Here is a 13,382-nt window from a genome sequence, read left to right on the forward strand (position 1 = left end):
ACAGAAGACAAGCAAATAACATTTAAAGGAGCTCCAATTTATCTGACAATAGACGTCCCAGTGGAAACCACACAGGCCAGGAGGAACAGAGATGACATTTTTTAAGTGCTAAAAAACAAACAAACAGAAAACAAAACAAAACAAAAACCTCTGCCATCTAAGAACGCTGTATCCTGCAAAGCTAACCTTCAAATATGAAGAAGAGACAGTGTTTCCCAGACAAACAAAATACTGAGACAATTCACCACCACCAGACATGTCTATTAAGAAATGTTAAAGGGAGTTCTTCAGCCTAAAGGTAAAAAAACACATGAATAGAAAACAGTTGATAAAATTAAATGTATGGACAAACCCAGAATACTCTAATACTGTAATTGTGGTACACAATCTTCTCACATCTCTAGTATGAAGACCAGAAGACAAATCTATCAAAAACAATGACAGCTACAGAAACCAGTTAAGAGGTAGGCAAAAAAATATGTAAATTGGGACAACTAAATTAAAAATGTGTGAGGGTGGAGTAAAAGTGTTTTTGTCCTTTGTTGCTGTTCTTTTCTTTGTAATGTAAGTTGTTATCTCTTTTTTTTTTTCTTGAGATGGAGTCTCGCTCTGTCGCCCAGGCTGGAGTGCAGGGGCGCGATCTCGGCTCACTGCAAGCTCCGCCCCGCGGGTTCACCTCATTCTCCTGCCTCAGCCTCCCGAGTAGCTGGGATTACAGGCGCCCACCAAATTTTTTATATTTTTGGTAGAGACGGGGTTTCACTGTGTTAGCCAGGATGGTCTCGATCTCCTGCCCTCGTGATCCGCCTGCCTCAGCCTCCCAAAGTGCTGAGATTACAGCATATGTATATTATACATACATATATATCTGAATTTATGAACATCATTTTAATAGCAGTAATTTAGATGTGTGTATATATATGTATATATATGATTTATATATATAAGATAGTATATATTATATATACATATAAATTTATATAATTTATATGTGTATATATATGTGTGTGTGTGTATATATATGACTGTATAGTCATGTCAGGCTGATGGTCATCCTTTTTGGGATTGTACATACCTCAGTTCAGAACGTCAGTCCAAGCTCTTTCTGGTGAGGTTTCTTATCTTTCATATATAACCTTATTAATATCGGGAATTATTTATTAATTTTCTTTAAACCTCAGGTATCAAAAAGACAGGAAGTTCTTTCTCCCTTTTCCATGCCATGAATCAAGTAAATATGTCAGTATGTCATTCCCTTTTTCTCCCCGTGAATTGGCATAATGTAAAAAGATAGAGATATCATGATTTCAAAATCTTGATCAAACCTTTGTGCCATGTAATTGTATTTTCTTACCCCATTTGATCCTATATCTCTTCATCCATTAACTAGTATCACTTCTATTTTTTTTAATTAAAGAGCATATGTGTGTTGTGTTTTTAGAAAATATAGTTACAACAGGAAGTAAATAAAAGGTAACTTTTGCTATTTTTTTTCTTGTGTTATAGTTGTACCATTTTTAAATATTTTAATAATTTTGTGTGTGTTAAGAGTGTAAAGTTTATTTACATTTGCAGCAAGTAGAAGTATTTTTTGAGTCAGTTTCATATCCGTTATTTGAAGGAGGTAGTCAGACCATTTTGATATTCTTTCTTTCATAATGACTATTGAAAAGAAAACCCTAAGCTACTTAAATCAACGGCCTTTTCAATTTAAAAAAATCTAGCTTGTTGAAGTAATGTTTCTGAGAATTGCGAAGGGATTTAAAACAGAGGAAATAACTCCGAGCTAACAGGTAAGTAGAAGGGCAATGCACATCCTGACAATATGAGAAATGACAATTTGCAGATGCGGGGAAAATAGGAGGCCTTTCAATTGCAAAGTTGGCAAGGTATTAGAGTATAAGGACTTGGTGGTGTATACAGAGATGGTAGATCTTATGTACAGGTGACCCCAGCTTCAAAAAAGATGATTGTACTTTAAATGTGGCAAAAACAAAACAAAAAACAAAACAAAACAAAACAAACCAGTGTGGCTTTTGTTATGAGTGCAGCACAAAATAGTAGAACTAGGCACGAAGAGATAATTTATATTGGAACGTGGTCTTCTCAGACGTAATCAGTGGAGACTGATGAATGGAGACCGTTATAACACTTCGATGTCTTATAAAACCTGGGAAACTTCATATAACCTTGGAAGAAATCTCTCACTCTCAATACCACCAAATGACAGAAAGTAAGTAACCCGTCCTGTCCATTCAGTGGGATAGAGACTTGAAGTAACATTTAATTTTATTTAAATAACTAATGAATTCAACATTTATTGCACTTCTGAATATGTAGGTACAAATTTAAATCTACTATGTGTTCATTCTCTACTTAATCTATTTCCTGAGCCCTGAAATCTAGCTTTTTACACTCACTGTAAGTTGTTTTCACTTTTTATTTCCCAGAATCTTTTCATTGTTACTGAATTCTCAATACTTACTTAGGAGGCTGTAATTATTTACAAGAGTTATCAAAAAAAAAAAAAAAATAGTGGCATTGGTAGAATGTGGTTAGCATAGCTGCCTTTCAAAAAATTAAAAAATTGTGATCTCCCATGATGAAGCTGATATTGAAACTGAATTTCAAAGTTGCTGAGTCTTCTTAACGTTTGATGAGGCTATGCATCAAAGAACACTTCCCCAGACGATTCAAGAACAATGGATTTAATTAACAGTGTAACTAAAATTTATAATCAAATTTATAATCTAAATTTATAATCTATTCAAATTTGTAATCTAAACAGCTAAGGACTGCAATTGTTTTCCCCATAGAAAAGTTCCACTGACTCAACCATTTTGTGTTTGATTCTGCTCTCTAAGGAAAGATAAGAAAGATGCAGAGTGACCAGTGCATTTAAAATCAAACAGAATATTATTTTTCTTAGCTGATAGCTATAGAAAAAAAACAAAAAATATTGATAAGCGGAGCAAATAAAATATTTATTAAAATGTATATAAAAACTAACTGAATTATATCACACTGCCCTAAATTACTGCTATTAAAACGATGTTCATAATTTCAGATATATATGTATATATAATATATATAATCTTATACTGAATATATTATTCAGTAACTTTTAAAATATATTCATATGTAATATGATATATATTATTGTATTATATAATGTATTTATATACAAATGTATAAATCTATACAACCGAAAATAACACTGGTTTTACTAGTGGCTGGAAGGCATTCTTAAAACTTTTGATTAAGATGATATTGTATGCTACCATCAAATATTGATCTAATTCCCCCTAAACTTCTTTTATCTAACTTTAGGTAGAATTATAAAACTGGTTAAAATAAGGGAAGAAGGATAAAGTATGCATTCTATTGTACCACAGCAATAATTTTTTTGACGGTAGCATGCACTGGTAGGTTGACATTTAGTTAAATGAGAAATGCTTAAAGCTCATCACAGTCCCTAAATCCCTGAATCATAGATTGTTGTATTGAATGCATTTAGTTTCAGCCTCTTCTCTTTCACATATTTTGACATAAATAAACCCTGTTGAAATCCCAGCGATGTAGTTTGGATCTTACATATTCTGAACTTGCTATTTAATAAATCCAGTGCTACCACGTTGTTTCATAGTGTATTTTTTAGAATATTTTCTCTCTTATCCTTCTTAGGGTTGGTAAAGACATCTCCATGGATATCGGAATACTAGCAATTCCTTAGTAAGAGTAGGAAAGGGATATATTCTTTCTGTTAAGTACTCCTAAAGCCCAGAGTATCTTTACACCATCCAATAGAGCAATCTTTAAAAATATTAGAAATATTAGCTAAATTTTTCATATTATGTATGCATTCTGAGAACTGTATGAGTATCTGGATCATAGCTAACATCTTCTTAAGTATTTGTTTTATAAAATACTTAGTAAAAGTGAAACTAAATCTTGAGCAGTTTTAAGTCATGGTTAAACCTTCTCCATTGTAATTCAAATAATGTGAAGTAAGTCTGAATTTGTTAGGACAAAACAGTCACATACAAATCTCAATCTTGTTATAACAAGGAATTTTCTAGCTTCACAAAAGAAACCACAAAATATATTTCTTTTCTCAAAGGCTTTAACGTTATGCATCACAATTTCAATAAATAACGGTCAATCTAAACAAACAGAAATGTTCTTACCTTGCTTCTTTTAATCAGTTTTTTGATTTTCTGCTAGCAGCTTTCTGTCATGTCTTCCAGAACCTCTCTTCAAAGTTATAACTTTATTTAACTTTAATATGAATATGTTGCTCTTGTCTTTACAACACAGCTCCAAACTAGAGGTATATCACTTTTGAAGAGTAACTCAAAGTCTAAATAGCATTTTGCAAACTGGAAGTGACCAAGGGACTATCTATTAGTCATACTGTTGTTTTATTACAATTTTCTTCTCGGAAAAAAAAAAAAAAAAAAAAAAAAAAAAAAAAAAAGCTTGCCAAGGAGGAAGGAAGTTGTGAAATAAAAATTTAAAGCTGAAGAATAAACACATATTTTCTTACGTTCTCAACGGGGATTCTCATCTGAACTACAGAACACAAAATTGCTCAAGTGGCTGATTCATCCGGGAGTGGTACAGAACTGGTATCCTTCCAGAGCTGTAGGAGAGGCTGATACTAATTAATTAAACAGCATTCTTTAGGACATTACTGCTTTATTATTCTGTGTTAAGAAAGATCACCTTAAAAGCGATAGAATCAAAGAAAAAGCAATGGTTTAAAGTTTGGCTACTGAAAGAAAAACAAAAACTATTATGTCTCTCTCAAAGACAAATGTGTGCACAGTCACACTTATGGGTGTGAGCACACACACACACACACAGAGGGAAAACAGAAAACGAAAGTAACTAAGGGCCCAGAATGTTATCATCAGCATATAAGATGACGCCATTGCCATTATGCTTTTGCTAAGTTACCAAGCCACAGTTTTATTTTCAAATCTGCTCTAATCAGTTTCCCAGTGATTTTGAATTACCCCTCAACAAATATATTAGGGTGGAAACTGAGGAGAAGAAGCCAGTGTCCCACAAGTGGCTTCGGGATTAACACTGCATTTGTTCTGAGAGAGAAACTTTAAGAGAAAAAGCAAATGAGAATAGAGAAGAAACCGTAGTACAAAGGAATTAAAAGAAAGAAAATATGAAGAGAATAAGAAATACAGGTTTAATCATTTCTGGGCAGAAGGAAAGGACAGATAACAAAATTGTTCTTCTCATTTTTGGACAGAAAAAAAGACAGAAAATTCATGAGGAAATGAATATATTCCACCTTTGTTGTTAACAAAAGATTGTATCCAAAGAACTATTAGAAATGGTTAGAAAAATATAGAGATTACTCAATTATGGTTGAGTGAAATTTAGTTTTGTTCCAAAAAGGAAAACAGTAAAGATATAACAGTTAAGATAGAAAACATTTTCAACACAGCAAAACGTTCCCTGCCATTGCTTTGCGGTTCATCCTCACCCCTGAAACCAGGCAGCAGTCAACTTACTATCAATAAACATAAGCTTTGCTGGTTTTAGAAATTCCTGTAAACAGAATGACACAGTCGGTAATTCTTGTAAGTCTGATGTCTTTCACTGAGCATGTTTTTGAGTTTTATCCATGTTGCATAGATCATCAGTTCATTTCTTTTTATTACTGAGTACTATTTCATTGTATCAACATAAAATATTTTTTATCCATTTTATAATAAAATGTATCCATTACTACCTTGAGCTTTTTCCACTTCTTGGATATCATAAGTAAGGTCAAAATAAACATTTATGCAAAAGTTTTTCTATTGACACGTTTTTTAATCTTTTGAAGAAATACCTGGAGGTGAAACTGCTAGGTTAGATAGAAAATGTATGTTTTATTTTATAAATGTATATTTTTCCAAAACGTTGTGCTATTCCCAACATTACTATTGGATGATTCTATTTGCTGTACATCAATAGCCACATTAGATATGCCCAATGTTTTTCAATTTAACCATTCTAGTAGGTGTGTAGTAGAATCTAAATGTGATTTTAATTTGTACATCTCTGATGATATATTGAGCATTTATTCATGTGCGGATTGGTAACTCATATATCTTTTTTCAATGACCTATTTAAATATTTTTCCCATTTTTATGGATTTATTTGTTTCCTTATGATGACTTTTAAGATATTATATATATGTAAATATATGTGTAGAGAGAGAAACATACACATAAAAATGTGTATATAAATAAGTAAAATGGGTTGCAAAATAATATAGAAAAATCCCATTTTCTATATTATTTAAGTATTTGAAGTATTTTCTAAGTATGTTAATACTTTCATCATTTATGAAAGTATTTAAGTATTAAAAATACTTTCCATCTTTTATATAGTGATTTTTCACAATTTTTTTCTCAAAAATTTTAAAAATCTAGAAGCTTCTAAATGTTGGACTCTCTAATCCTAACAAAGTTACATATTCTCCCTTATTGAGGTCATACCTTTTTCCTTACTTAAAGAAAATATTCAGTCCTTAACACCCTCCTTACAACCCTCCCTTACTTTCCTTTCTAAGAAGTTATTGGTCATAAGACCAATAACTAAGGTTATGTGCTAAGCTTATAAGGGAGAGAAAAGGCTATACTCAGAATGAATTTGGACTTAACCAATATATAATAACAACAGCTTGGAGTGTACACAGTGGGATTGGATTCTGAGGGCGCTAGATCATGACAGAAACATAAAACTGGATAAGGGAGATTTTATCAGCATTGGGGCATTCAGTTGCAACATAGAATTTAATAACTTGGAAAAATGCTGTGAACAGCACTGACACACTGCTGAAATAACTCCCAGAAGACTGGAGAAAGCAATGGCTCATACTAAGTAGAGTAACATTCCAGAATTTCCATGGCAGGTAGCTGAAGAAAAGATAAAAATGCTTAGAGAAGTGGGCGTGCTATAGTGGGTAAACTAGAAATAAGGACAGGAAATCCACCAATTGACTATGTTCTATGGGATGGTATAATGGGCACCTTATTTCCCAAAGCAATAAGGAAAGCACTGGTGGAAGAACTTAAGTCCTACATAAACATCGCTGAGAAGCTTGGCATAGCTCTTCTCCGCATGCCAAAGATCACAGTAGGAGATGTTCCCACAGGACTGAATTCAGAGAGAGTATTGGCACAGAGTTTAATGTAGGAAATGCCAAGTGTCAGAGCGCCACTCTGAAACAAGGTGGGGCCAATTATGGTAATGAGGGTTGGATTGCAATAACAGCCGGGATTACTGACATATACAGCTATAGCAGTGTCAGATAGAGCTCAATGTTTGCAGAAGTAATACAGGGAGCCAAAAAGGGTGCTTCCACTTCTGTGCTGTCCTTTAACAACTGGTGGAACAGAGAAAGACTCACATACGACAAGCTCTGGTTTGTAACACCAGCCGATTTCCGTGATGTAATTATTCTCAACATTGCTGATTTCAAGGTACCCAGGTGACATCACTGAACACACAGAGTTGGAAATAAATATGCAGTAATACAGCATTACATATTATTTTCACTATATAGGTGTAACAGATGTTAATAATTTCATGCATCGATAGTAGCAAAATGTTGTAAAAACCATCACGAATTGATGAGTTCTAAGTATTTATTTTATTAGATTGGCATTAAGGCCACAACTACTCCAAATGTCATGACCCGGGTTAGGTTCCAGCCCCTGCTGAGGTCTGAGGGGAGTGGGTGGATGGACGATAGCTGAAAGAACACTTGGGGGCCCTAGGCAGGTGAAATGTAGTTTTATTTACCATCAGTGACGCTCTCACACTGTCTGCCTTTATCTCTGCGATCTGCTCTGGCTCTGTGACTCCTGCCACCGCCGCGCTTGCAGCAGCATGCCCTGGCCTGCAAGGCCAGCTCTGTCAGGATCAGCAGCTTAACTCTTTCCCTCTGGGCACAAGCTTGTTCCTGGTTCCCCTCTGCCTGCCTTGAAGGCGACTGGCTCTCCCTTACAAGGGTCAGTAGTGCTACTCTCTTTCTGGGTACCAGTGTAAGCCATGCCATGCCTTGCTGAGCCAAGGCAAGCCCAAGAGCACCTGTACAGCATCAGCAGGGCAGTTATACCTTTTCCAAACAATAGTGGATTTGAGCCAAGTATGATCTTATACAACTAGGATAAATAACAAGTGGAGTTATATGCCTGCGCTCCAAACGTGCTAAGTCACTATGGCCTGGATGTCTGCCTCAGCCTACTTGACCAAAGCACATTCATGCACCTTATAGTTGGTGCAAAAGTTACTTTTTTGCACCAACGAATACCTTTGCTTTAATATTGTTTTATTAATTTAATCTTATTAATTTGAAGTTTAGATAACAATTTTTACAATTAACTATGTTTAACAATTGGTTTGAGAACCTTTGAAAATTTAACAGTCAGTTGTATGCCACTGACTTTGCTGGACATGTACAATAGGAAAGAAATCAAGGGTGGATTACTAGTAGGCTAAGGGCAACCATGTACTCAAAAGGTATAAACTATTACCCCAATCTAGTTCGGCCCAAGCCAGTTTTCTGACAGAGGACCCATTAATGGGAGAACTCATCCTTAAAAGGAAGCCTTCTGCAACACCAAGACTAGAGTAAATGGTAAATATTTCTCCAGTCCATACCCAGTGCGACTTATATTAGTATTCTCAAGCTGCCATAATGAAGTAACATAGGCTGGGTGGCTTAAACAACAGAAATTTATTTTTCATCATTCTGGAGGCTCAAAACCTAAGATCAAGGTACTAGCCAGCTTAACGTTCAATAAGGTCTCTCTTCCTGGATCTGGCTACTGCCTTCTCACTGTGTCCTCACATGCCATTTTCTCTGTGTATGTGCAGGGACGGTATCTTTCCCTCTTTTTATATGCATACCAGTCTTACGAGATTAAGGCCTTACCCTTATGAACTTATTTAACCTTAGGTTCCTCCTAAAGACACTCTCTTAAAATATAGTCCCACTGGGGGTTAGGTCTTCAGCATATGTGTTTGGATGGGAGCACAAATCAGTTCACAACAGGATTCATGCCCTTTTATTTGAATAACTGGGAAAAAATCCAGGACATACATTTCTAGGGTTGCAGAATGCGGGTGTAAGTTGACATTGATTCCCAGGAAAGGATCATGACTCTCCTGTCAGAGTAGAAGCTTATGGAGTCCCAGTAATAGAGTACTTGTTTATGTCTGGTTGACAGCAGGCCCAAGGACTCACCCAGTAGACATTCCTTGGTCTTTGAATACATAATTGGACATCACATACTTAAGAATTGGTACAAAGTTCACACTGATTCCTTGGCCAGCTTGGTATGTACTGTAGTGAGATCAAGGCTCCTGAAACTGCTCTCCTCCCCTCCACTGGACACGATAGTAAACCCAAAATAATTTTGCATGATAGAGTGAATGACAAAGGTTATTGCCACCCATAAATACCTCAAAGATGCAAGGATGCTGGTATCCATTTATCTCTATTTTATTCACCAGTGCAGCTCTGACAAAAACTATATGGATTCTGGATGATGACAATTGATTATAGCAAGCTCAACCAAACAATAATTCCAAGTGTAGCTGCTGATTTAAATGTGGTATACTTGTTAAAGCAAATTACCCCACCCTCAGGTACAGAAAATATGGCCACTAATTTGGCAAAAGAATTATTTTTTATCTCTTTTAACAAATGAGTACCAAAAATGTTCGGTATTTATTTAGGGCTGACATGAGTAAACACTTACATTCTTACCCCAGGTCTGTTAACTCTCCCACTCTTTATCATAATATAGCGAAGAGACCTGGACTGCTTGGACAGCCTACAAAATTTAACTCTTGTTCACTATGCTAATAACATTGTACAAATTGAACTAGATGAGAAAGAAGGAGCAAGCTCATTGGAAACTCTGGTAAGATGCATACACTTCAGTGAGTTGTGAATACAACAAAGATTGAATGGCCACTGCATCACATCAGAGAGAAAAAAAAATTGTTTTTTTAAGACGGAGTCTCGCTCTGTCGCCCAGGCTGGAGTGCAGTGGCGCGATCTCGGCTCACTTCAAGCTCCGCCCCCCGGGTTCACGCCATTCTCCTGCCTTAGCCTCCTGAGTAGCTGGGATTACAGGCGCCCGTCAAAATTTTTATATTTTTGGTAGAAATGGGGTTTCACAGTGTTAGCCAGGATGGTCTGGACCTCCTGCCCTCGTGATCCGCCTGCCTCGGCCTCCCAAAGTGCATCAGTGAAACTTTTATGTTTACATGGGTTTGGTGCACGCCGGGGCATCTCTTTAAAAAAGTAGAGGACACAATGTCTGGTAGGCCTCATTGGATACTGAAGGGCCAGTGTTCATACCTGGAAATAGAGTTTTGACATATATATTAGGGGACACAAAAGGCTGCAAGGCTCCCATCATGGCCCAGAGAGAAAACATGGACTCCTCAGCAAATCTGGCTGCAGCGGAAGCATCTCTACCACTGAAGCCATGTAACCTGTGGCACACTGTAATACCGAAGGTATCAATGGTGAGAAAAAAAATGTGTGGAATTTATGGCCAAGTCCTAACAGGTGAAACATAATTTCTTTTTTTTTTTTTTTTTTTTTTGAGACGGAGTCTCGCTCTGTCACCCAGGCTGGAGTGCAGTGGCCGGATCTCAGCTCACTGCAAGCTCCGCCTCCCGGGTTTACGCCATTCTCCGGCCTCAGCCTCCGGAGTAGCTGGGACTACAGGCGCCCGCCACCTCGCCCGGCTAGTTTTTTGTATTTCTTAATAGAGACGGGGTTTCACCGTGTTAGCCAGGATGGTCTCGATCTCCTGACCTCGTAATCCGCCCGTCTCGGCCTCCCAAAGTGCTGGGATTACAGGCTTGAGCCACCGCGCCCGGCCAGTGAAACATAATTTCTACTGATCCTTTGAGTCCTAGAGCAATACCAGGTCAATTATAGCTAAGCATTTACAGAGCTTTTGTGAAATAGCTCCTGGAATGCTCCTGGACCTTGCAGAAATAGATTACTCGGATGTGAGTCATCAGGCCTCCATATGTTCTGAACTGCCATTAATAAAATGAAACCCAGCCTGGCGTGGTGGCTCATGCCTGTAATCCCAGCACTCTGGGAAGCCAAGGCGCACGGATCACTTGAGGTCAGGAGTTCAAGGCCAGCCTGGCCAACATGGTGAAACCCCATCTCTACTAAAAATACAAAGAATAGCCGGACGTGGTAGCGGGTACATGTAGTCCCAGCTACTCAGGAGGCTGAGGCAGAGAATCACTTGAATCTGGGAGGCAGAGGTTGCAGTGAGCCAGGATCCCACCATGGCACTCCAGCCTGGGTGACAGAGCAAGACTCCATCTCAAGAAAAAAAAAAAAAAAGAAAGAAAGAAAAGAAAAAAAAGAAAAAGAAAAGAAAAGAAAAAGAAACCTGCAAGACTCACCAAATATAAAGAGCAAGACTCCATCTAAAGGAAAAAAAAAAGAAAAAGAAAAGAAAAAGAAACCTGTAAGACTCACCAAATATAAGTTCAGGCACTCCCAGCAGCAATTCATTATAAGATGAGATTGGTATATCCAGAATCAGCACAGGCAGATTATCCGTGAAAAGGCAAGCTGAAGACCCCTATGCCAACCAGAGAGCTTCAGAAATGATACTAATGATACTATCCAGCTGTTTCACTGGCACCTCTCCTCGGCTCATGTCTATGGCTGTTTAAGATATTTCCTAGTACCTGCTGATAAACGAGGAATAAAGTTTAGTTGGTTCTTAGAAAGGTCTGTTTTGGATGTAGATGCAAGCTTTAACTGGACGATGGTTACACTACAGCACCACTAAGTGAGCTTCATAAGACAATAAAAGTAACCCACATTTAAAACATATACGAATTCCTGGGCAGTGGGTAACATGTGTCTCTGTCTCTGCCACTGCAATGAAAGCTCCATGAAGCCATGAACTCAGAGTTGTTTATCTGTTTTACTCGATGATGTATTCTCAGTGGTTAGAACTGTGGCCATAGCATAACATATATTCAAACAGTCTTATAGAATGAATCAATACATGAATGAACATATATGGAGGAATAGTCATAAATATGTTAGTAACAGAAAATGAACAAAGGCACAAATAGTGAACCCATGACAAGGCATGTATAGTCAGTGTATCCAAAGTTGTCTAAACACAATGAAAATCCAAGAAATCTAAAGTGAAACAATGCAACAGCCTATCAGATTAACAATGTGTCTATAATCACTTGAACTCAGGAGTTTGAGGTTACAGTGAGTTATGATCACACCTCTATATCCGGCCTGGGTAACAGAACAGACCCTGTCTTTAAAAAAAAAAAAAAAAAAAAAATGGAAATGCCCACTTAAGATTAAAATGATAATCTGGTATGGGTGTGGGAAATTCTAAATTTCAGAAGTGTAAAGTTGTAACGTTTCTGGAGAGAATGAAGACTTCCTTTTATTCACTAATTCATACATGAGGATATGAATTTTGTAAAAGATGCACATTTTCTACATCTATTTTGGATTTGTGGAGCATCATATTTATTGAGTATCTCAACCCTTAAAGATACTCTTCTTTTGTTCATGGGCCAAGGGGAGAGGGCAAAAGGAGACTAAATGCCATGAAGGAATAACATCAGCCTACACGGAGGTTGAGCCAAGATGATGTCCTTTAAAATGGGAAGTAATGAATTTACTAGGGAAATATGCAGAGGGTTAAACTGACAGAACTGAATTACTAATTATATAGAAAACACTGAATAAATCTATAGTTTGGGAAAAACATTCAGATACAAATTTTATACATCTTCAAGTTTTGATACTCTAAAATATTTCAGCATTCGATCCCACCAAATCTGTTAGACCCATACTGAGAGAATTAGCCCAGACATAGAAGGCAAAGGAAAGAGAAGTTTCTGAAGCTACTTGATGGCTCTTGGGTAGAACTGAGGGGTCTGGAGCCCTGGATGGGGGTGGGGGAACAGTTTTAAGGTTGCCACCTTTTATACAGTGAGGAGGCTGGGCAGTCGTTGACCACCTTCTCTCTCCTTTCTACAGCCTCCTCTAGACTTTGATTTCCTCTCTTCAAGGTCAGTTTTGTGAACTGATTTTTTGGGAGGATGGGGGGATGGAGAATGCTTTTGTGAAGGAACCTGGTGACAACCTGCTGTGGCAACTGTTCTCTGTTGACTACAGATGTATTGGCAGATGCTACAGCGGAATCAGGCTTTCTGATATCAATGGCAATAATTTACTTCTAGAGGTCAAGGGGTTGCAGTTGCCACAATAAGCCAAAGGGAATGATTAGTAATCAGAGTTTTCATCCACAGAAATCTGTGACAATGAT

General features: G+C 37.1%; 2 protein-coding genes across 5 annotated transcripts in view; one reads left to right on the forward strand and one right to left on the reverse strand.

The window, feature by feature from the left end:
- LOC105499912 (C-type lectin domain family 2 member B) overlaps positions 1-4,453 on the reverse strand; it is a 15,640-nt gene extending 11,187 nt beyond the window's left edge. For both annotated transcript variants that reach the window (XM_011772783.3, XM_011772781.3), the window contains exon 1: positions 4,188-4,453. The gene's annotated coding sequence lies outside the window, so the exon portion shown is untranslated. The remainder of the gene's footprint in view (positions 1-4,187) is intronic.
- The window catches only part of LOC105499911 (killer cell lectin like receptor F2), a 26,890-nt gene continuing 15,037 nt past the window's right edge, over positions 1,530-13,382 (forward strand). For all 3 annotated transcript variants that reach the window (XM_011772777.2, XM_011772778.2, XM_071072236.1), the window contains exon 1: positions 1,530-1,793. The gene's annotated coding sequence lies outside the window, so the exon portion shown is untranslated. The remainder of the gene's footprint in view (positions 1,794-13,382) is intronic.

The sequence above is a fragment of the Macaca nemestrina genome, chromosome 10 (assembly GCF_043159975.1).
Source record: "Macaca nemestrina isolate mMacNem1 chromosome 10, mMacNem.hap1, whole genome shotgun sequence".
NCBI classification, from domain to species: Eukaryota; Metazoa; Chordata; class Mammalia; order Primates; family Cercopithecidae; genus Macaca; species Macaca nemestrina.